The 23,577-nt window shown below is 41.1% G+C and overlaps 1 long non-coding RNA gene across 6 annotated transcripts in view; it reads left to right on the top strand.

The window, feature by feature from the left end:
* Window positions 1-23,577, top strand: part of LOC128699366 (uncharacterized) — a 98,650-nt gene that overhangs the window by 29,739 nt on the left and 45,334 nt on the right. The window contains exon 4 of one of the 6 annotated variants that reach the window (XR_011393703.1): window positions 15,839-16,633. The exons of the other annotated variants lie outside the window; for them this stretch is intronic. This is a non-coding gene — a long non-coding RNA (uncharacterized lncRNA). Of the gene's footprint in view, window positions 1-15,838; window positions 16,634-23,577 lie in introns of those variants that run through there. 6 annotated transcript variants of the gene reach the window in all.

The raw sequence follows: 23,577 nt of genomic DNA, 5'->3' as shown, positions 1-23,577 counted from the left end.
GTGCATATGCTTCCAAAGGTGTGTATACCCATTTAAAACTACACATATACTCGCAAAGACGCAGTCACACCAAAACTCATAACCCCGCCCCTTCCATCGCAGCCGACTATATCATTTGCCTTAGGAAGCAGGAAGACAGACACTGCAGAAGAAAAACGATCTACCTCGTTAAGAAACTGTAAAACGAGAAGTTACGATGATAGAATATTTGGAACGTTAAAACTTTCTCGGTGATCTAGAGTCGATTAAAAACTCCAGGCCGGATATATACTTTTATGCTACTGATGCAAGATAATACTAAAAATAGAGAACACTCTGTGGGATAGATGAATATTTGATTTTAAGGAAATCTGTCAGTAAAGAGTCAGCAGTTAATAAAACGAAAAACTAGATTTTCCTCAAATTTACAGATTAATGAACATTTATAGAGAAAATGTGAATCAAGAATATATATGACGTATATAAGAAATATACGTCCAAGTTATAGCCGAAGGTAAAGCTAGAATGACACAGAATTGTAAAAGGTCTTTCAATTGCATCGGGAAGACAAAAAAGGTAGATTGCATTTCTAGTGGACCCCTTCACTTTACTTCCTCAAACTCCGGGTCATCTTAACGAAAGTGGTGGAGTTTGTTCCATCCCTCTACACTGGGTCACCTTAACGAGGTGGTGGGGGTCTTGTACTACCTGATACTGGGTCAACTTAATGAGGTGGTGGGGTTTATGTCCTTGATACTGGGTCGTCTTAATGAGGTGGTGTTTTAAGTGACTCGCTTGTTTGGGAAATGAATGCGCGCGCTTTCTGTATGTCTGTGTCTGTCTGTCTCTCTGTCTCTCTCTCTCTCTGTCTCTGTCTCTCTGTCTCTCTCACTGTCTCTCCCTCTCTCCCTCCGTCTCTCTATTTCTCTCTCTCTCTGTCTCACTGTCTCTCCCTCCGTCTCTCTCTCTCTCTCTCTCACACACACACACACACACACACACACACACACACACACAAATACTTAACTACAAGGAGCAGCACCACCACTTCCACAACACAGAAATCCTCTCTGTTCCCCCGGGCTTACTGAGGTGAGTCCTTGTGTTGCTCGTAGGACTGCCTCAAGGCCACAGCTTGTAGGACTGTCCCAGGGTCCCAGCTCGTAGTTTTCTCTGAAGCCCAGCTCCTAGGACTGCCCCAAGGACCCCAGTTCGAAGGACTGCCCAGAAGCCCCCATGGAAACCCTGCAGGTAGGAATAAAAGTTGTAAGAGTAATAATGTGATCACCAAGAGTCTGCTTGGTCAAAGGCCATCACTCTTTGCGCAGTGCTTAAACTCGCTGAAGATAAAGACATTAATAACACTCTTACAGTGTGTAATTAGTGAAGTTCGTTTTACTGTACTCGTGTGTTCCGTCATTTACTGACGGAGAATAATGAAAACTTTCAGAGAAAATATAGTTAAACCAATGAAAATTCCATATCAGAAGGTTGTATTTATCTGAAGAGTTGGATGCAGTGAATCATTCAGCACAGGAAATGGAGGCTCGATTCCCCTTCCGCTAATAGCGAGACTCGCTAACTAGCTGTAATTACCGGCGCCCTGTATCAGAAGAGAGATGCATTTTTGAAACTCGGTACCAGACGCACTATGTAAGCCAACTTTATTCTCTTTATTCGTTGTATCAGACTTCATTTCGAGTACCTAGTGGCATCAATACTTCGTGGAATCATTAAGACATCTGACCCTGTTAGAGGTCGTAGCTGGACACGAATAATTCATCAGGGCTGGGAATTCGTAGGACTTAACATTTTATTACTGTTATGAGATGCGTTAAATCCATAGGAGTCACATAGCGCTTGAAAGAGACCGTCTCATTCTGTCTATATATTGGAGACTGAGGCAATAAGTTCGTATCATTACAATCCCTCAGATTTTTGTGCTCTTCTCTAGTTAATTCCTTTGTTTCTAATGGCAGAAACTAATCCTCCGACAAGCTATGTGACTTATGTTTGCCAGCACCGCCGAATTATATTGTTTCAGGGAAGTCAGGTATTGAAATGTGTTGAAGGTCGATTAACATACAATGTCCATATCCCAGCTGCTCCAGCACAATTCTGAAACTGCCTCAGATATCGTCACGGTACACTGGCACAGGTTTTAGCTTTCAACTAGTTATTAGGTTCGCCAGTGTAAGTAAGAGACAGATTCCTAATTTTATTTTCTACTTCCGTCAATACAATTTGAAACTCTTCTAGACTATTTTCTTTTTTACCATACTAAGAGACAATGCTTTTGAGTGCTTCGCTATATATATATATATATATATATATATATATATATATATATATATATATATATATATATATATATATATATATATATATATTATTATGCAAGTATTGCAAACCAAGCGATACAGGATGCAAAACAACTACGGGGGGAGTAGAATGATAGCTCTAGGCCTTTCGTGTTGCAATCAACACATCAGGAGCTTGCAAAATTGCAAAAAAAGAGGATGATGTCCAAGCAAGTACGTTCCCAAAGGAAGTCTTCACTAGAGGGAGAGAGAGAGAGAAAGGGTACAGGCACTGGTGTGCCTGGGGGCACTTTCTATACATTATATATATATATATATATATATATATATATATATATATATATATAAATTGGGTTCGGGACCAGCTTGAGGATACAGTATTGATTGCCTCGCCCGCACTGAAGGTGTAGAGAAGTCTGTCTCTGGATGTGTTATTGGCGGCCTCGGAGGCTGGTGATCTATACTGGTGACAGCTGTGGGATGTTTGTTGGTGGTAGTGGGTGCGATGTTGGTGGAAGCAGCGGTGGGATGTTTGTGACAGCGAAGTGGATGAATGTGTTGGTGGCGGAGGTGGGATGTTTGTTGGTGACAGTAACTGTGCATTGCTCACTGTTAGCTAAACAGTTTCTGGCAGTAGAAACTATTAGCATACGAGTGGCTATCGTAACTGCTATTAGCATACGAGTGGCTATCGTAACTGCTATTAGCATACGAGTGGCTATCGTAACTGCTATTAGCATACGAGTGGCTATCGTAACTGCTATTAGCATACGAGTGGCTATCGTAACTGCTATTAGCATACGAGTGGCTATCGTAACTGCTGTTAGCATACGAGTGGCTATCGTAACTGCTATTAGCATACGAGTGGCTATCGTAACTGCTATTAGCATACGAGTGGCTATCGTAACTGCTATTAGAACACAAACACTATTCCTAAGAACTTTTTGCTTAGTGGGGATCAAACGCGCATATTCTGTGCTGAACTAAAGATAATATTGAGCATTATATATGTAGCACCGATCCCGCTGATCATTGCAGGGCGTAGTGAAGCAGCAAGTAGCAGATAAGTAGCAGGAAGCAGACCGAAAGGTCACTTTTCATACCTAGCACGAGGAAGTACATGTTAAATGATGCTGGAACTCTTAACTTGGTATGAGAATAATCATTTGTTGAGTGTTTTTGATCGTAGGTTTTATTGTTAAATTTATCCTTGTTTTTATTGGGTAGTGTGTATTGTTTTATGACTGTGAGCGTTGAGTAACCTACTCAGCGCACCGTAATGCCTTTTTTCCGGCATATAAGGCGCACGAATATACAAGGCATACAAGACTGTTTCCAAGCAGTTGTAACGGTACGGCACCAAAAATCGTGATATTTGTCTGCCAGTCATCACACACTTCGCGTCCCGTGCAACAGTAAAGATGAAAGAGTAAGATAGTATACACACGGACAAGAGGACGACTTCCCAAATTGTCTGGGATTGGACGTGCACGCTGCTGCGAGACGTTAACCGGACAAGAGATCCGGCACTCAAGAATAATTTACTCTCCGACGCTTTGGACTTGTGTGAGGGAGTGATGGTAGGTGGGTATGGAAGGCAGGTGAGTGGGTGTGGGTAGGCAGGTGAGTGGGTGTGGGTAGGCAGGTGAGTGGGTGTGGGTAGGCAGCGATCTACAACAGACTAAGTGCTGCACTGTAAATACTCCTTTCTGTCAGTCACCCCAACACGCATGCGGGCGCTCACAACCCCCCCTCCTTCCCCTCGTATCCACAAGCACCACAGTCCCCACGCCCACGACAATCCCCACAGCACTCCACGGCGGCAAGTTGCCGCACTCTGCTCAGGAAGGCATTTGTCTTGTGCCAGGAGAGGGTAATATCTGCTATCAGAGAAGATGAATGTTCCTTGATGCAGGAGCCAAACCTTCCCTACCACACACTGACATAGTCATTCTCCTTCACCCCCAACCCATCGTCGGTAGCCAGAGTATTCCTTCTAACGGTAGCCAAAGATCATACACACCACTGTAATATTAGATTATCGTGTAATGTTTTTTTTTTCCTTTTGTTAGAATGCATTGTGATACGTATTGTATTTTGGTGTATATGTAGTGTGTGTGTGTGTGTGTGTGTGTGTGTACTCAGTTGAGGTTGCGGGGGTCGAGTCCGAGCTCCTGGCCCCGCCTCTTCACTGATCGCTACTAGGTCACTCTCTCTGAACCGTGAGCTTTATCATACCTCTGCTTAAAGCTATGTATGGATCCTGCCTCCACTACATCGCTTCCCAAACTATTCCACTTACTGACTACTCTGTGGCTGAAGAAATACTTCCTAACATCCCCGTGATTCATCTGCGTCTTCAACTTCCAACTGTGTCCCCTTGTTACTGTGTCCAATCTCTGGAACATCCTGTCTTTGTCCACCTTGTCAATTCCTCTCAGTATTTTGTATGTCGTTATCATGTCCCCCCTATCTCTCCTGTCCTCCAGTGTCGTCAGGTTGATTTCCCTTAACCTCTGTGTGTGTTTGTGTGTGTTTGTGTGTGTTTGTGTGTGTTTGTGTGTGTTTGTGTGTGTTTGTGTGTTTGTGTGTGTTTGTGTGTTTGTGTGTGTTTGTGTGTGTTTGTGTGTTTGTGTGTGTTTGTGTGTGTTTGTGTGTGTTTGTGTGTGTGTGTGTGTGTGTGTGTGTGTGTGTGTGTGTGTGTTTGTGTGTGTGTGTTATACGCGCGTTCTCGAACAGTATATATAAACATATCCTTAAACGATGTGTATGTAGGCATGTCTCATGGACGATGTATACACGCGTCCTCAAGTGCTGTGTATACACTCGAACCCTGTGTATACACGTGTCCTCGAACGCTGTGTATACACGTGTCCTCGAACGCTGTGTATACACGTGTCCTCGAACGCTGTGTATACACGTCCTCGAACGCTGTGTATACACGCGTCCTCGAACGCTGCGTATACACGCGTTCTCGAACGCTGCGTATACACGCGTCCTCGAGCGCTATGTATACAGGCAATTCGCCCTCCTCAACCTACCTGCCAACAACTCATCTTGTGTACAATTTACAAGCGCCTACTTCAGGACACATCCAGTCTCCTTCGTGTGTCAAACATGTTCACAATACTACTACTATTATTTGACTCCCGTGATAGTGCCTCTGGCTTCTTGACTCTGCTTTCACTATTACTGAAAAAAAAATATATTCTTATCTTGCATAATCTTCCCCGACAAATTCATTTCGTATCGTCCTGCATTTAAAAGGTTTAATTTTCGGGCCTTTTACTGTTAAAGGGATTGGAGGAGGCTTGAATTCAGGCCTTTTAAAGGGGGAAGATTAATATTCAGGCCTTTGAAAGAGGTTAGTGGAGGCTTATACTCAGGCCTTTTACCATCGAAGGGATAGTATCTTGAGGCCATTGAAGGCATCCTCCCTTTGCTTAGATCGAACCCTGATAACCAACCATACCTCAAGCTCTGTATGATCCCCTATGGGTGTAGCGCTTTCCCATGAATATATTAGATTTTATTTTGGATATTTCACATTTTTAACTTTAGCTTCACGCGTACAATTTCTCTCTCGCTCTCTCTCTCTTGCTCTCGCTCTTGCTATATCTCCCTCTAGCTATCTCTCTTGCTATCTCACACACTAGCTGAAGTTGATGAACATTCTGTATATTTCGTTCCGAAAGGCATATCAAAGATAGCTCTTGTAAATGCTTTCAAAGGAATTGCCTCGATGAAGGGCTCTTGATCCAAATAATTGGAGCTAATGCTCCTTTTCAAAGTATCAAACTTGATTACATGGCATTCTCTAGGCGCTGTATGATTTACGGACGTGATGTAACGCTTAGCCAGAGATGACTTGCGAAAACTTGTGTATCTCACGAAAAAAACACCTTCATCCCCGTGAATGTTTATATGGTTCCATGATCAACAATACATAGAACAACATATGGGATCAATGCTCTTTTTAGATTACTCTCAAAATTTTGTGCTATGGGAAAACTCTTGTTGAACCATTTTCTGTTACATCCCGGAGTGGTTAGGTTTGATCAGGAGAGAGTCGTCAGGAATAAAGGACAAATGTTTCTCAACTTAGCGTCTGTCACATGACCCGCCGCTAGTCGGACGACTAGATACCACGACCTATCCAGTGGCTCCCGCCAGCGGAGCTGTTGGTAACACGACCGAGGCCTTCCACTGGCTTGAAAGTCCTCCCCTCCCCCTAGGGGAGGCAATGTATTCATTAATTCACGTAATTATATGAAATATAACCTTTCATTAGTCAGCTTTTGTCATATGTATATTATTTTTTTTATTATTGAAGCTCTCGTGGCGTAGCTGAGAAAATTTGCAAAAATCTTCGAAATATTTTATGAAGGTAATCTTAATTACCGTATTTTCCGTCATATAAGGCGCATACAAGACAGATAAAACGATGTTTTGAAGCATTTTTAACGTAACGTTAGTGAGCAACTGCTCAAGCGTAACCCAAAGCCTACCCGTGAGCATGTAAGACGCAGGGTGATTCTTCCAAGACTTTTTATGATGTAAAATGTGCGCCTTATATGCCGGAAAATACGGAAGTAGAGAGAGATTTACAATTCTGTGTCTGGAACAATGGGTAAATTGACCACACTTCGGATTTGTCACCATAAAACGAGGTTTCGGTCTTTTCTGGCCCATTATGAAGTCACAGCTCTGAGAATTTTGTTTTGATAATGGTTCAGAAAAGACCGAAACGTCTCCTGATGTTTCCTCCCCAAAGTGAGTTTATTAGTGTAAACTTTGAAGTACCGAAGCTCAGTCGACATTTAATGATGGATGTGACAACTCCAGGATGTTATTTAATCGTCTTCGTATGCTTTTCAGAGTAAAATGATCAGCTTTACTGTAAAGCCTGAAGAAGGAAGTAAAGCTCGATGTTGTGCGTTCAGTTCAGCTTTATTACACTCATGGGGAAGAGTTAAACTCTCACGGGTCATACAATGCCTAGGAAGTGTTAAGTGTTGAAGGTTAATACGAGAATAATAACACCCAGATATGTTTGGACTCTGCACTATAAACTCGTCCTTCGTCGGAAAGGTCCCATTGTAACGATGGAGCCTGCTGGCACTGCGAGCCATGAACTAAAGCTTCTCATTGTAACTAGAGAGCCGGATGGCACTCGAAGCCCATGAGCCAGACACTTGAAAGCCCTTGTGGAAATTCAACTACAGCGCCTGGAGAGGTGAAGCCACCAGCCGGCTTACTCACCCTCTACTGACACATGAGATTTCAACCCGACATATTTAATTTGTCTGTAGCTCCTGACGTAGCAAGATTAGGAGCGACATGTAAGGCTGTGTGCGCGAGCGAGTTCTCATCTAGGTTAAATTGCTGTGTATAATTGTATATTGTTGCACACGAGCAGTAGGTAGGTAGGTATTAGGTTTGTCAGGAAACAACGCAAGTGTTTCCTGACGCGGGCCTTAGTTGTATGATGACCTACAGCTAGAGCTTTCGATCAACCACTGGCTTACCAATCAGTAATTAATCTGTCAAACAACTTTTTTTCCAATTTCTAAATTTGGTTTTTGTTTGGCTTGCCTCCTCTTGCAACCCATTCCATCGTTCTACCATACTGTGACAAAAAAAATTAGTATCTTTCAGTACTAATTTTCTTTCTCAATTTACAACTAGGGCCGTCTATTCACCCTGTCGGAGGAGCTATAAAAACCTTTTTTGTCGAATCGTTTAAAATCTCACGATTATGTGGGCATCATCTCTCTTCCTCCTGTCAGACACCGAGAACTTCCTTCGTGTCTTTAGCTGTTCGTCGTAGGAAAACGTTTTCATGGTTAACTCCGCCGTTTTCTATAGTACTTGTCTACGTGTTGCTTTTAGGTGACACCACACTACTTGTGAATGTTGTGATTTTGGAAAAAGAAATATGCGCCTTCAGTGGTTTTATATTTCCTCGTTCATTTATCTGAAGGCTTCCTTTTTTTATAGTTTATCAGTGTAACTTACGATTGTTTCATGCTTTCATTCACAAAATCTCCCAGCACCAATTTGGAACCCACACATGATCAAGCACGTCAAGAAAATAGAGAACGCGTTTGCAACAAGACTAGTCACGGAGCTAAGGGTCCTACGAAGAGAGGTTAAGGAAAATCGACCTGACGACACTGGAGGACAGGAGGGATAGGGACGACATGATAACGACATATAAACTACTGAGAGGAATTGTCAAGGTGGATAGAGGCAGGATTTTTCAGAGATGTGACACAGCAACTATGGGTCCCAACTGGAAGATGAAGACTCGGATGAGTCACTGGGATGTTAGGAAGTATTTCTTCAGTCATAGAGTTGTCAGGAAGTGCAACAATCTAAAGTGATGTAGTGGAGGCAGGATTCACACATAACTTTAAGAAGAGGTTCGATAAAACTCATGGAGCAGGGAGAGTGGACATAGTGGAGACCAGCGAAGAGGCGGGGCCAGGAGCTACGATTTAACCCCTGCAACCACAAATAGGTGAATACACACACAGACAGAGCTACCAACCATAATAATTCTAACAAGCTCATGAATAACACCTACTTTTGCCGCCTTTCTCCACCTGTGTTGATTTTCCATTTGCTCGTATCAACATGCAAGCAAATGTTGCGACTCCCCAAGCAAACGTAGCTACTCCTGTCACACAAGGACTTTTTACTGGAATAGTTACATGTATCTCATCAAAGTATTTTGTGGCAAAGTTGCAGGTATCACATTAGTCCTTTTTTTTCAGCACAGTTGCACATTTCACATCAAAGTATAACGTAATATTACTGTCATAATTTTGGGGACGTGCGAACGCTCGCGCACCCCATATACATAATGTCTCAGCAGCACCCTGGTAAGTAGCCCAGCACACGCTGGACAGCTCAACACGAGATTTAGGGAGATATTTTCAGTGAAGACAAGAAAGCTTCAAGCAAACTGGGATGGCAGGGTACACCAACAAGTGCTGGATATACTGCACAAACCCGATAAGACTGTTCTTTATAAACTGTTCACGTTTGAGTGTGTGGGCTTCTATCAGTTACCTAACTATATCTATTCCAGTGTGTATCTGGCGGCCAGCTACAAAAGTTCCTATGTGAGCGCGTACTGGGCCACCATAAACAAAATTATACATATAGGTATCTAGTTCGCTTAGCAATTCTAGATACCTATATGTATAATTTTGTTTATGGTGGCCCAGTACGTACTCACACTGGAAGTTTTGTAGCTGGCCGCCAGGTACACACTGGAATAGATATAGTTAGGTAACTGATAGAAGCCCACACACTCAAACGTGAACAGTTTATAGAGAAAGAACAGTCTTATCGGGTTTGTGCTGGGCGGCTGTGGCACCTCCACTAGCCTTTGAGGTCCCCGCATCGGATATTGGAAACAGATGTATATTCATTAAGTATTCGTCTCTCTTATGCCAGCATTTTGTTTTCACTTCACAAAATATTCTTTTAGAACCAGTCATCAATGATAAAGAAAGAAAGAAAAAAAATAATTAAGTGTTAAATATGACGAGAGCAATTTAGTTAAAAAAGTTAAATATAGAGCAGAAAGCCTTTATTTGTACACTGTTATCGCTCACGCGGATTTACTGTTTGTGCGCGTACACATTTTACGTTGTGTAAGCAAGAGCTTGTGCTATAAGTGGCTGTATTATATAATATTACTCGATCAGCCGGGCTGTGAGTCTTTCGTTGGACTACTTGCGGCCAGTAGTAAATAGCCTGGTTGATCAGGCCCTCATCCACCGGGAGGCCTGCTTAAGGACTAGGCCGTGGAGGCGTTGACCCCCGGAACATCTCCACGTAGACTCCAGGTAGATGTCTCTACCTATCAAAACACACTACTCGGGGTTCATCGTGGAGACGAGACGTCTCTGGTATATCATGGTCGTGAGTTCGAACCTAATATAAAAGGCATCAAGAGGCGCTCGATATCAAAGGAATTTTATATTTTATTGAGAGCACATCTTGTACAGACAAAATACATATATATATAGTATAACACTGTGGAGAACAATAAGTATATACATTAATTATCACACGCACACGTTGTTGGACACAGGAGAAGCAACCCGTCACAGACAAGAACAAAAAAAAGAAAAGAGCATCAAGCGCACTATATATCACTCAAGCTTCCTATCAGTATATATAAGAAAAGCACATGGAATTATCACACCATACTCGTGTAGGTGTAAGTACAAGAAACAGCACACACATTATTGTAAAAGAAACGCACATTCCTAATTAAAAAAAAAACCTTTCTTGGGATTTAATTAAATTAAAATATCAGACGTTTAAAATCGCATTCCTTTGTTTATTCAGTGGTTGTTCTAACAGCCTTCCGTCTCCCTAACTACGAAGACTATGCGTTAATTGCTCGTAATTCCTGCTTCCGTATGATATATTCTTCAGCAAGCTTTATTCTTCTTCCATTGAACTAAATGGGTGACTGGGTGCTTGGGGTCAAGAAGCTATTTTTCACAACTTTTTTTAACGGTTCAATTTTGCTTCATACATAAGTGGAGGGACGAGAGCTTGATTCTGCCCTGGGTTGCACCGCTGTAAAATGCTTATAATGTTAAAATAGCAGCTGGGCAACTGCCCAACTCTCCAGTACTACATCACTGGGCGGGTTGCAGAGTATAATGGGAAAAAAAGTACTTCAAATGGAAACTAATGTACTATTGAACACTAATATAATATGCCTTTACTATTTGCAAGATATATTTATATATTTATTTATTTTATTTATTTATTTATTTATTTATAGCCTATCACGATTCCAATAAAATACATAAGTGGGGTCTCGCTTCATAGCTGATACTCGCTACATACCTAAGGTGATATAATTACATGCATAGATAAAAAATAAGATGAAACATGTGGGGCTCGAACCAGTAACAGTAGTCTTAAAACTCACACCCCCAATGTGCTAAGTGCGAAGCCAGCTGGCTCTAATCTAACATTATTTTAGCTAGACATATTTATATAACCCATATGTTCTGTGATTTGTTTTGCAATAGTTTTATTAAGATTTTGAGAATTATGCATAGTTTGTTTACATAGCTTTATTTCGTTACATAGTTCTAGTTAGCGTGAGAGTTGTACTCTGCAGGAAATATTGACAATGTTGATGCGATACATTTTCTCAAGATATCATAAGGATAGTGTTATACATTGTAACAGAGAATCATTTAAGGAAACAGACATTAGGGTGAGGACGAGGTTGAGGGTCGCTAAGCATATTATCTTTATCTACTTATTATTAAAGTTTCTACCTTCAGCAGGGTAGGAAGAACTCCTTATCAAATAAATTAAGAAACTAAAAATTTGAGTAGATTTAAGAAGTTCTCAGAATACTTGTAAAACGTAACTAACAGAATGAGTAAATTCAGAAAAAAAACTAGAGCTGGGGACAGTGTACATGAGAAGAAACCTGACATTAACATAGTCTAGCTGAAGCTAAACTGAAAAAAATTTAGAATGAAGTTGCATTTGATAGAAACTTCTCCAGTATGGAAAAGATACGAAGAAAGAAGAGAGGCAATATTGGTAAAAGAAACTATACATGATTTGCAATTTAAATTAAATTAAGGGTGAAACTTCAGTGGCAACAATCTAAATTTAAGAGGAATGAATTTGATGAGATGAAAGAGAGCTTGCGTAATAATGTAATTATTAAAAAATGACTAAGATACTAAGAAAGTTAATGTAATTGGTCATTTTAACTATAAAAAAACTATACTGGGCAGCCTACGAGGATGGAATTGATATAATAAAAGGTCAGAATTCTGGAACGTAATTGACAGATTTTTAAGCATCAGTATATAAATGAAACTTGAATGAACGTAATTATCTGACTTCGCGTAAATGCCAAGTCAACAAAGCCTAACTCGACCAACTTGTACCAAGTAATCACGTTAGACTGACAGTAACGTATAATACCTTTATTATTATATTCCATTGAGAGGTAAACCTCATCTGGATCATCCAGATCCTCTGAAGAGAGAGATGTAGTCAGATAAGCTACAGTCACCCAGAGTGTTCCAAACTTACTTCGTGGAGGCAGCTGCTCTTCGCATTCCTACATATATATTAGATGCGGGAAAAGAAACATGGAACTACTGCATTATAGACGCTAAAGGGGATATTTTCCAGAAAATACACTGAAAAAAAAAATCCATGCAGCCAGTCAGTACATCATCGTCACTGGACAGCGGGTCAATCCATCAGTGAATCGACAGCTTCACTGGACGAATCAATTCACTATTCATTTCACCATTTCTCGACAACGAGTCACTCCCCTATTCACTGCTACACAACATATACTACATCAGAGGGGCGCTCACACATCGCCTAAGGGAATGAGAGAAGTGAACCTCCACCCAGGGTAAGTGGCAGTTTGTGGAGGCCCCACTTAATCCCTGCTTCCGGCATTAATCGATCGCAGGTATTGGAGGTGGGTGTGAGTGCTCGCGCTCCGATCGTTACCAAAATTCAATATGTATTAGTGACACTAATGCTTGTGTGTGTTAGTGAAGTACGAAGTTGTTCATACGTTATCTTCGTGTCACTGATACTAGGTATTTGTCTGTTCCCTGACGATCTGTGATATATCGGTGAAACTGGCCGTTCTATTGTTAACTGCTGTAAAGAACTCTGACGAAGTAGGTCTTGCTGACTCCAGCAAGTTAGGGATCAACATCCTTGAGAGGCAAGACATGTTGCTACGACAGTATTTACAGAGCGAAACGTTTAGAAAACTTGATTTTTTCTGAAACGCGCGTGCCACACGCAACCCCCCCTACACATGCCCCCTACACATGCCCCACACACATGCCCCCTACACATGCCCCCTACACATGCCCCACACACATGCCCCACACACATGCCCCACACACATGCCCCACACACATGCCCCACACACATGCCCCACACACATGCCCCACACACATGCCCCACACACAGGCCCCACACACATGCCCCACACACATGCCCCCCCACATGCCCCCCCACATGCCCCCACATGCCCCCACACATGTCCCCCCACACGTCCCCCCACACATGCCCCCACACACATGCCCCCACACATGCCCCCACACACATGTCCCCCCACACGTGTCCCCCCACACGTCCCCCCACACATGCCCCCACACACATGCCCCCACACACATGCCCCCACACACATGCCCCCACACAACTCCCTTACACACAACCCCCACAACCATTCCCCCCACACACGCAACCCCCCACACGACCTCCTCCCCCACACACGACCTCCTCCCCCACACACGACCTCCTCCCCCACACACGACCTCCTCCCCCACACACGACCTCCTCCCCCACACACGACCTCCTCCCCCACACACGACCTCCTCCCCCACACACGACCTCCTCCCCCACACACGACCTCCTCCCCCACACACGACCTCCTCACCCCCACACACGACCTCCTCCCACACACACGACCTCCTCCCACACACAACGACCTCTCACACACACACAACCCCCTCACACACACACACACAACCCCCTCACACACAACCACCTCATACATGCAAAATCACCCACACACAGAACCCCCCACACACACTCAAGAGAAAGGTAAAACATTGAACAATTAAAATTAAATTAAATAAAGCCCAAAACTTTTATATTGAGGTTGGTGGCGATGGTTGTATTGCCTGGCTAGATTACGCGTTGAATTAACAGTGAAGTGCGTGATAACACTTCCCTACCACCAGTTTACTCCCAGAATTAACACAGTGTTCATTCATTGCTCTCCCCTATTGATCATTATGGGCCTTGAAGTGGGTTGATGTTCACACTTTCCGTGTGTCAGATTTGGTGTTTCCCAGGCGTGCCAGTACAGTTAGTTTTTCCTCGTACTTCGCCGTGAGGATTGGTGTAGGTTTGGTTTCCATCCGCTAACGCGGCAGGGTTTTTGACCAGTCAGTCTGTTGATTGGTCAAAGGCCCTTCCGCATTAGTTACAAGTGCGATAGTTCTGCATTATTATTAAAATGAATGCCATTCGAAAGAGCACCTTGATGCAGGAGCCCAGAGGTCCACAAGGAACGTATATCGGATAGCCTGCGTCCTTCATCAAACAAATATGGCTGGGAATACTTTTCTTGCTCAGAGGAGTGAAGCTAAACACTTCTGTAGTGTTCGCCATCAGTAACGTGGAAGTTTCCTGAGTATATTATCAGTAACACGGAGGTTTTTGGCGTTTATCCGTAACATGTTTCTGCTGCTGCTTCTGTTGAAGTTACTGATGCTCCTGCTACTTCTGTTGCTACTGTTTTCTGCTTCTTCATATACTGTTCTACCTATTCACGTGTTCATCTTGAAAATACTAATTCTGAGACTATTCTGATGCGCAGTCTCTAGTTCAGCGTCATGATCACCGTGGTCAAGATGGTAGTCAGATTCCCTCCCACTGGCAAGTATAAATAGAAACACTCTCAGCCATCTACCATCATAGGAGATCCCACCATCTAACCCATGACCCATGATAAACAAGCAGACAGTTATATAGGCTCAACAGTTACTTCAGGTAATACATGGAATCCAGTGTCTATATATACAATGATGTGTGTGTATATATATATATATATATATATATATATATATATATATATATATATATATATATATATATATATATACATATATATATATATATATATACACACACACATACAATGTCGAAAGTATATTTTAATCCTTAATGGCCTTTGTGGCTTTATACCCATTGAACTAACTCATCATGAATTATTTTGTGTGACCACTGTGAAAATTGCAATGGGAATATGCTCAGCATGGCTAAAAACGCTGCAAATCACGCTGAAAAAAGTCGAAATACGAATGGAAGCAAGTTTATTCTTTTCTCTGAGGATGAGGGTCCCTATTACAGTTCTAAAGGTGGTACCTCCCTATATATATATATATATATATATATATATATATATATATATATATATATATATATATATATATATATATATATATATATATATGCATGCATGCTAATATTTCATCAACTTTTGAAAGAAATATGAAAATTATCACATTTGGCTCGTGTACAAAGTGCTTTTTCATTTTTTTTTAAAGTACTGTACTGTATTTTTTTTCATTTAAATTATTGGAGGTTAGCGTCTTTCAGTATTCCATGATTTCGTTGGTCAAAATCCCTTACCCTCGTTCGTACTGCATCTGTCTCTCTCAAGGTTTATGGCATTATTTTGATACTCGGATTAATATTAATATACACTTCTTGTTAATGCCAAAAATGTTTATGATCCTTGCAATTTGAGCAAAATAAATTAATATTTTTAATAGGAACATGGGAAAAGGTACGATCTAACAGTATTACCCTCATGAAGCCATTAATTTAAATATGTTAAGAGAGCGATTTCTTTTAATGAAAGTGTTTTTTCTAAACCCATTTTTTAAAGTCAAATTCATTATTATTATTCATTATTGTAGGTTGACCGTGTCACAACCAGCAAATAACAGCATTCACTTTAGGAAGGGATATCACATGGGCAACCAGCAACCCATCAAGTTAATCTCCAGCATTTTACAAGGTTGACCAACCACCCATTAGCAAGATGCTTTATAGTCATTTATATTTACATAGTGTGATAGGTTATAAAACCGCCAAGTTGAAGAACGTAATAAAGTTGGTAGAATTACCGACAATATGTAAAGTAAAAGGACACAAGTGCAACTAGTGTGAAATTTTATTGTGGCAACGTTTCGCTCTCCAGGAGCTTTATCAGGTCATTACCCTCTGTGTCCATGTATTGTCTGTAATGGCTTGACAAAGCTCCTGGAGAGCGAAACGTTGCCACAATAAAATGTCACATTAGTTGCACTTGTGTCTTTTTACTTTACAAGTTGAAGAACGAGGCACTTGAGCAACATTTGGGAATCTTCACTGCGGAAACGTTTCGCCAGCCAGTGGTTTCTTCAGTCCAGTATAGAGAAGAATGGTGAATGATGAGAGTGAGGTAATCACTCCCTCAGCCTGGAATCGATTACGTCATTCTCCTCATCTTTCACCGGTTTTCACTCTGTTGAACTGAAGAAGAATCTGGCTGACGAAACGTTTCCTCAATAAACATTAAAAAATGTTGCTTAAGTATTTCATTCTCAACATTTACATGATACAGAGGTACTTTGCTTAAGGAATTACTAAGATTAGAAACAGCAGCGTAACAATGCATGTTGTACTAAGACCATTGCCACAAACTACTATACCGACTATGATTAAACTTTTCCTTTAGCGCATTATACCGCCCTGACTGACTGCCTCTGACTGACTGCCTCTGACTGACTGCCTCTGACGTACTCTTCACCCTCGCTGATCTCCGATCTAGTACATCACATCCTTAGCACATCCTGTCCTGCAGCGCTCTGACCCTTGTGAGTTTAACGCCTGGTTTTGATTGTCGTAATGATAATTCCCATAAAAGAAAGGGAAAATAATTTAAAGGAACAAAACTATGGAAAAAAATGAATGTAGCCAAAGTAAGAATAAATACAGTAATTCATTTTAAAGATAAATTACGGAATATTGTTTATAGAAATAGTTTTTGAGCTTCAACTGATTTGTATTATAATTCGCCAAAATTTCAAGAAACCTGTAGTTCCTGCGAGGCAGAGATAAAAAGAACAAATCTGAAGTAAGATTCTGATCATCTTCCGAAAATTTAAAATCAATGAGCCAGCAAATGTGATTACAGATAGTGCGGAGAAAACTGTATTGAAAATTGGGTTGAATGAATTTAGTCTGGTTCGCCAGACTTCGTTCTTACTAACAGCTCTGAGAGTGTTAGGTGCGAAGACACTAGAGAAAATACTGAAAAAATTGTTTCCCATAAAAAAATGATTAATTTCTTTGTGTTTAAAATACGTAAGCTGTTTTCGTGGGGGGGATTTTCTTTGCTGTCGGTGACTGACTTGTGATAAAAGGGTTTGGAACTTATTTCACCATTGTAGAATGAATCTTCCTCCAGTTCCCCAGACGTTGTTAGACTCCTACAGGATGACTCTATCCAATAAATAAGAAATCTACACATTCTTCTCTTATTATTTTACATAAATGACGATGCATACAAACTCTACAATGCTATATGTTACAGAAGACACAAACGGTTTTCATAGTAAATGGGGAAAGGCGATAGCTCCTGTACACCAGCTGGTAAATAATTATGAACACAGCGGTCAGTAAGAGGTTGCTGAACTGTGTAGGCGTCATCGTCCAGCAGACGATGACGCCTACAACAGACATCTTAAGGCACTTGTGGGTAAGGATCCTTGTTATTAAATGCTATGTAAAACCCACCTAAGGTAAGTCATGGAATGTTATACCAGATTAGGGTTATTGAATTAAAGGCCGTCAGGTAACGAGTATATCGTGACGAATAAATCACCTCCAATGAAGAAATGTATATATATATATATATATATATATATATATATATATATATATATATATATATATATATATATATATATATATATATATATATATATATATATATATTATATATATATATATATATATATATATATATATATGGTGTACCCGCTGACTGTCCCTACTAACAGTGTTCCCGTGTTTCCCTCAAAGGCTGCTTGTGACAGAGCCAGTTTGTTGTCCTATCATGTCATATCAACACTGCAGCATCACACTGGTGTCTGGTGCCAGCTGTGTCAGCTGTTGTGTCCGAGGCGCATGGAATGAATACAGGAAAATAGTCGACTAGCTGATGCTCTTTTTGAAGCAAATTATGCACATAGAGAAGGGGTCATTCAGCAGTTGAGGAATGGGAAGTAACCAAGTTTGATCCATGATAGGGTAGGGTAGTTCCAATTCCTTGGATGAAAAGCCTTTCATTGGCATCAAGGCGCCCCTCCTCCCTCTTGAAACAGATGAATTTCTTTATCGTTTCTACTTATGAGAAGAAATTTTTCATCCGCCTTCGTCTTCACAATTGACTTTGACATAAAATTCTCCGTAGAAAGGAAGGAGGGAAGGAAAAGAGAGAAAAATATTACCTTCGGTTGCTGGGCAATCCAAGAAAGGTTTAACCCATGTTCCTTAACCCCCAACCTCCTCTACTTAAACCTACATAAGCACAACGCACATCATATTACTCTCTTGGTCACCAAATTATATTCATTTCGCAGCTTTCCTACAATGTATCGCATCGCTCTACCATTTCACTTCCTTGATGTTGGTGAGGGGCTCTTGATTTAGGGAATTGGATCTGTGCTCCAGTTCCCCGAATTAAGCCTGAATGCCTTCCACATCCCCCCCCAGGCGCTGTATAATCCTCCGGGTTTAGCGCTTCCCCCTTGATTATAATAATAATAATCTACCATTTCACTGTAGTTAAGTCATACTGCACTGTCAACTAACAATACGTAATCAGCCACAAGGATGTGGGGGCAATAAGCCCTTTCGATTTTGGCAGGTGCCTTCTTCAGGGTCTAAATTCTAAAAGGCAGGAAACTACACAATATTAGAGCCAAGCGATATTGCGGAGACGTAAAAATGGCGTCGGAAAAAATGGAACTTTCCAACTAGGTTCGTCCGCCCAGCTCGTTAGTATGTTGACTAAAGTTATGATAATGAACAACCTTAGGCTATAGTTAGCCATGTTGTTGAGACATGACGGCGAGAGAGCTAAGTACAAGACAGGCGCTCCTAAAACTTTTCTGACCATCGCTTTCTACAAATTAGCGCTCTGGAGACAATACTTGCATGAAGCAGCGCTCTGGAAGCAACAATGCATGTACAAATCGGCGCTCTGGAACTACAATACTTGCATAAATCAGCGCTCCAGAAGCAACAATCTTCGTATTAATCTACTAACTGGGGCAGCAATACATGTACAAAATCAGCTCTTTTGGATCAACCACCATTTATAAAATTCGATGCCCTGGGCCCAGAGGGAAGTATTATCACAAATAAAGGGGAAAGAAAATGGACCTTGAATTAGAAGGGCAAGTCTTACGATGTATTCGTAAAACCACGAGACTTTGGGGAAGATCTTACTTAGTATGACTGTTTCCAGAAATCTTCCCTGAGGGTTTATATAGTAGGTGGTATTTTTCCTTACCCCCTAGACAGGTGGTTTTAACGTATCTCCTTTGCCGTGAAATATTATTTCCCGGACTCTGAAATAAGACGAAGCTACATTACGAAGTGACGGCTGACTCCGATTTCCACTTCTGGGACCCAGGGTCTTGGCAGACTTCCAGCCACTTTGCGTTAGCTTGCTAATAAAGTAACCTCTTTGCATTACAAGCTCATTGTGGTTGTACACAAGTACTGTACTACCGACAATGTAACTAGCATAAATCAAGAAAGACTGTTAGATATGTTTCTGATGTGTAGAAAGCTACTCCAGGGAGTAGAGATAATCATGTCAGCTTTGATAGTTCAGTCGTATGTAAGATGATTCCCTCTTCATGTCTAAAATGAGGCTGGAACTGTGAATAGAGTTAATTTGAGAGAAACGTATTTTGCTCATTTACTATCCATTAATTTAATTCCATGCTTAACTAAATATTCGTTATATATATATATATATATATATATATATATATATATATATATATATATATATATATATATATATATATATATATATATATGTGTGTCCTTATTGAAAATGTAGCAAGTTTCATATTTTAAAATTAAGTATTCAGAAAATAAACGCCAGATTCAATATGGGACGAGTTATTTTTTATGCATAAATTTTTTAAAGAATATAAATTGTTAATGATGACTGTTTATGTCGGTCGAAAACTCTGTGAGTACCCTTGTGAGCACCTCTGTTCGCACCCCTGTCTCTTAGTTGTGGCTGAGGTAGGTCGAGTCTCTGCTCCTGACCGCTCCAATCTACCTTTCTCTTTCTCTCTCTCTCTTTCTCTCTCTCTTTCTCTCTTTCTCTTTCTCTTTCTTTCTCACTTTCTCTTTCTCTCTTTCTCTCTCTCTCTCTCTTTCTTTCTCTCTCTTTCTTTCTTTCTCTCTTTCTTTCTTTCTCTCTTTCTCTTTCTTTCTCTCTCTCTCTTTCTCTCTCTCTCTTTTCCCCACCCTCCCTCCCTCTCCCAGGAACTGTCATTCACTGCTCCTGGGTCCTCGGGCCTAATCTTAGGTGTATGGAATCTTCAGTTATCACTTGAAAGGGATTCGGAGAGAGAAAAGAGTACAAAGAGAATCAGTGATGGTGGGACGGACAGGTAGACAGATTGTCTGTCAGACACAGTCTAACAGATACAAAGACTGACACTGACAGAAACAAATACTCCGAAACTGAAGAATCGTATTGATGAGTAACTGCAGTTGTTTGCTGAACGAACATCTGAAGCTCCAACGGGCAGCTAAAATATATAACGTTACCTATCTTTTATTTGCATTTACTCTCCAGTAGTCGATATGGTACGTCACATAATACATTTTAATTCAGGCTGGTCTAATATCTCCCAAATCTTCAAATACCAAGTATCTACTTTGGATCAAGTTTCACACTTTCTTCTGCTACAAATGCTGAAAAAAAATTCTTCATAGCGATTCCAACCTGGTCCAAAAACAATAGTTTTCTTTTACTTCGCACGCATATGTAATTCATTCTCTCTCTCTCTCTCTCTCTCTCTCTCTCTCTCTCTCTCTCTCTCTCTCTCTCTCTCTCTCTCTCTCTCTCTCTCTCTCTCTCTCTCTCTCTCTCTCTCTGATGTATTGAAGTGAGCTTGTATGCATACATAATGAAGTATACGTGTTCTGGCAAGTGATTAAAAATATATACACCATGTAACGTATGTATATTCCATGAATTAATTAAGCACGTATATATCATGAAATATTTATCGTGTCTCCGAAGTGTAAAAAAAAAAAGTGATTACTGATGGCGAGGCAGCAAACTCTGTAACTGTATGCATGAAACAGCTCTGACAACCATCTCTCACTGTCACCTTTCCCGGGGATCGAATCCTTATTCCCTTCCTTTTCCCCATGAGTCATGTGACCCCCCATCACGGTATTTTGTGTTTCACCGTCTCGTAGTAATGTGTGGGGATCATGTCAGTGATGACAAACGTCATCTGGATCGGGGCACTGAGAGAGCCACATTATATATCCTGTACCTGTAGATGTGTGGATGGTACGCTGGGTTCGTTACCGTAGATGTGTGGATGGTACGCTGGGTTCGTTACCGTACATGTGTGGATGGTACGCTGGGTTCGTTACCGTAGATGTGTGGATGGTACGCTGGGTTCGTTACCGTAGATGTACGATGGGTTTGAATCTGTGGAGCAGTGCCGCCACTGTCATGTACATGGTTTGCAAGTCTGCATGACATTGGAACTTCATCCCTGGCCTTATTGAAATTCCAGCCCTTGATTGTATTGGTGTTCCACCACTTGGACCGCTTCCCTTCCCCCAGGTACCATTGGTACTCCACTCCTGCTCGTATTGGTGTTCCGCAGCTTGTATCATTGCTCAACTCCTGGTGTTATTGAACCCTCCTTCCTTGACATTTTTCGTACTACGTCCCTTATGCCATTGGAATTACACTTTTTGAGTCAGTTGGTGTTCCATCACTGGTATAAATGCGATTTGACGCCAGGGAATTCGAGCTGTCTCTTCAATAGATCGAACCTGTTTACCTCCAATTCCCTAGAAATGGGAGGTAAAGGGAACGTAGGAGAGAGAGAGAGAGAGAGAGAGAGAGAGAGAGAGAGAGAGAGAGAGAGAGAGAGAGAGAGAGAGAGAGATACGTCATAATTTTAACCTTAAAAGTTTTTGAGGAGTTAATCCCAAATATACACACTGAAATTATTCCCTACAAGAGCAAGAGGCTTGGAAAACGACGACAAAATACATCAAACGAAAACTTAATCGCGCAATGAGCACACCAAGAGATAGTAAAGTGTAAGGGGCCCAAGACTTGGCACTCTCCTTTCGTCCACAAGGTAAATTACCGACAGGCCCTGGTAGTCTTCAAGAGGGAGCTTGATAATTTCTTCAGGTTCCTGATCAGCCAGGCTGTGGTACCTATGTAGGGAAATTGCGAGGATGATGACCTCCCCGGAATTGACTTCGCCTTCCCTTCAGGTACAGCTTTAGCGTTTATCCAGTGAACATAAAATTAATCCAGAAATCAATTATAATGGCCATAGTAACAAGAAGTGAAGCATTATATTGTGAGGATACTTTTCAATTAAAAACGCCTGTAAATTGTATGTATTGCTACATTTACACAACACACTAGTGTATAGATACTGTGCAATATTATGTACTGCAATAAACGACGAAGCTGCTAGTTACGATACTAAAGGTAAATACTTTATTTGGGTTGTACGAGATAAATCTCCGTAAGAATTGAACATTTGTACGAGCTGAACTATTTTTGCCAGAATTTAGCCTTTTTACGAGTTGAAACAATGTTCGAATTGAATCTCAGCAGGAACCAAACCCGTGTAAATTAAGTATCTGTTCGAATTTAACGTAGGTATGAACTGAACCAACACGGGTAAGACCTCTGCACTCGTTCAACGTTATCGTGCATTTGAACCTCTGTGCGAATTGAACCTTTCTACTAATTTTCTCTATACAAATCGAAACTCTTCTTTGACAGTGCACAGGCCCTCACTAAGCTTGTATTTCAAACGATTATATCCTGTATCTCATCTTATTTCGTATTAATCTTTAATACAAGACATATATAGCATTGCAGAATCGTTGAAAGTAATGTGACCCGTATTGCACAAACTGACCCGTACTGTTTAATCCCGATTGTGACCCACAGTGTACAAACCGTATTCTGATCCATAGTTACTTCACTGTTACCTTAATAAAAGATAATGTGAAATACGTTCCCTTTGATAAATTACATAATGTTAAAAATAAAATTGCTACACCTGCTTGTTAGAAAAAGCCGATGAGCAGACAAAACCGTCTCCCCACAATACGTAATCAGGCAGGCGAGGACCCACAGCCAATTTCCGGAACCTTTGCCAGGAATTGTCGACCATTGTCACGGGGAAACCAAAAATTGTCGACCATTGTCACGTGGAAACCAAAGGCATTGGTCAGTCTTTCGTGCTTAATAGCGATGCTACACTGGGAAACTCTAGTCTTGTGCTAGCCTGACCTTATTGTTAAATGATGAAGATTTGGGAAATATTCACCCTTGAGACTTGTTACCTTT

The sequence above is a fragment of the Cherax quadricarinatus genome, chromosome 61 (genome assembly GCF_038502225.1).
Source record: "Cherax quadricarinatus isolate ZL_2023a chromosome 61, ASM3850222v1, whole genome shotgun sequence".
Lineage (NCBI taxonomy): Eukaryota > Metazoa > Arthropoda > Malacostraca > Decapoda > Parastacidae > Cherax > Cherax quadricarinatus.
This window is presented reverse-complemented; position numbering and strand designations above follow the sequence as displayed.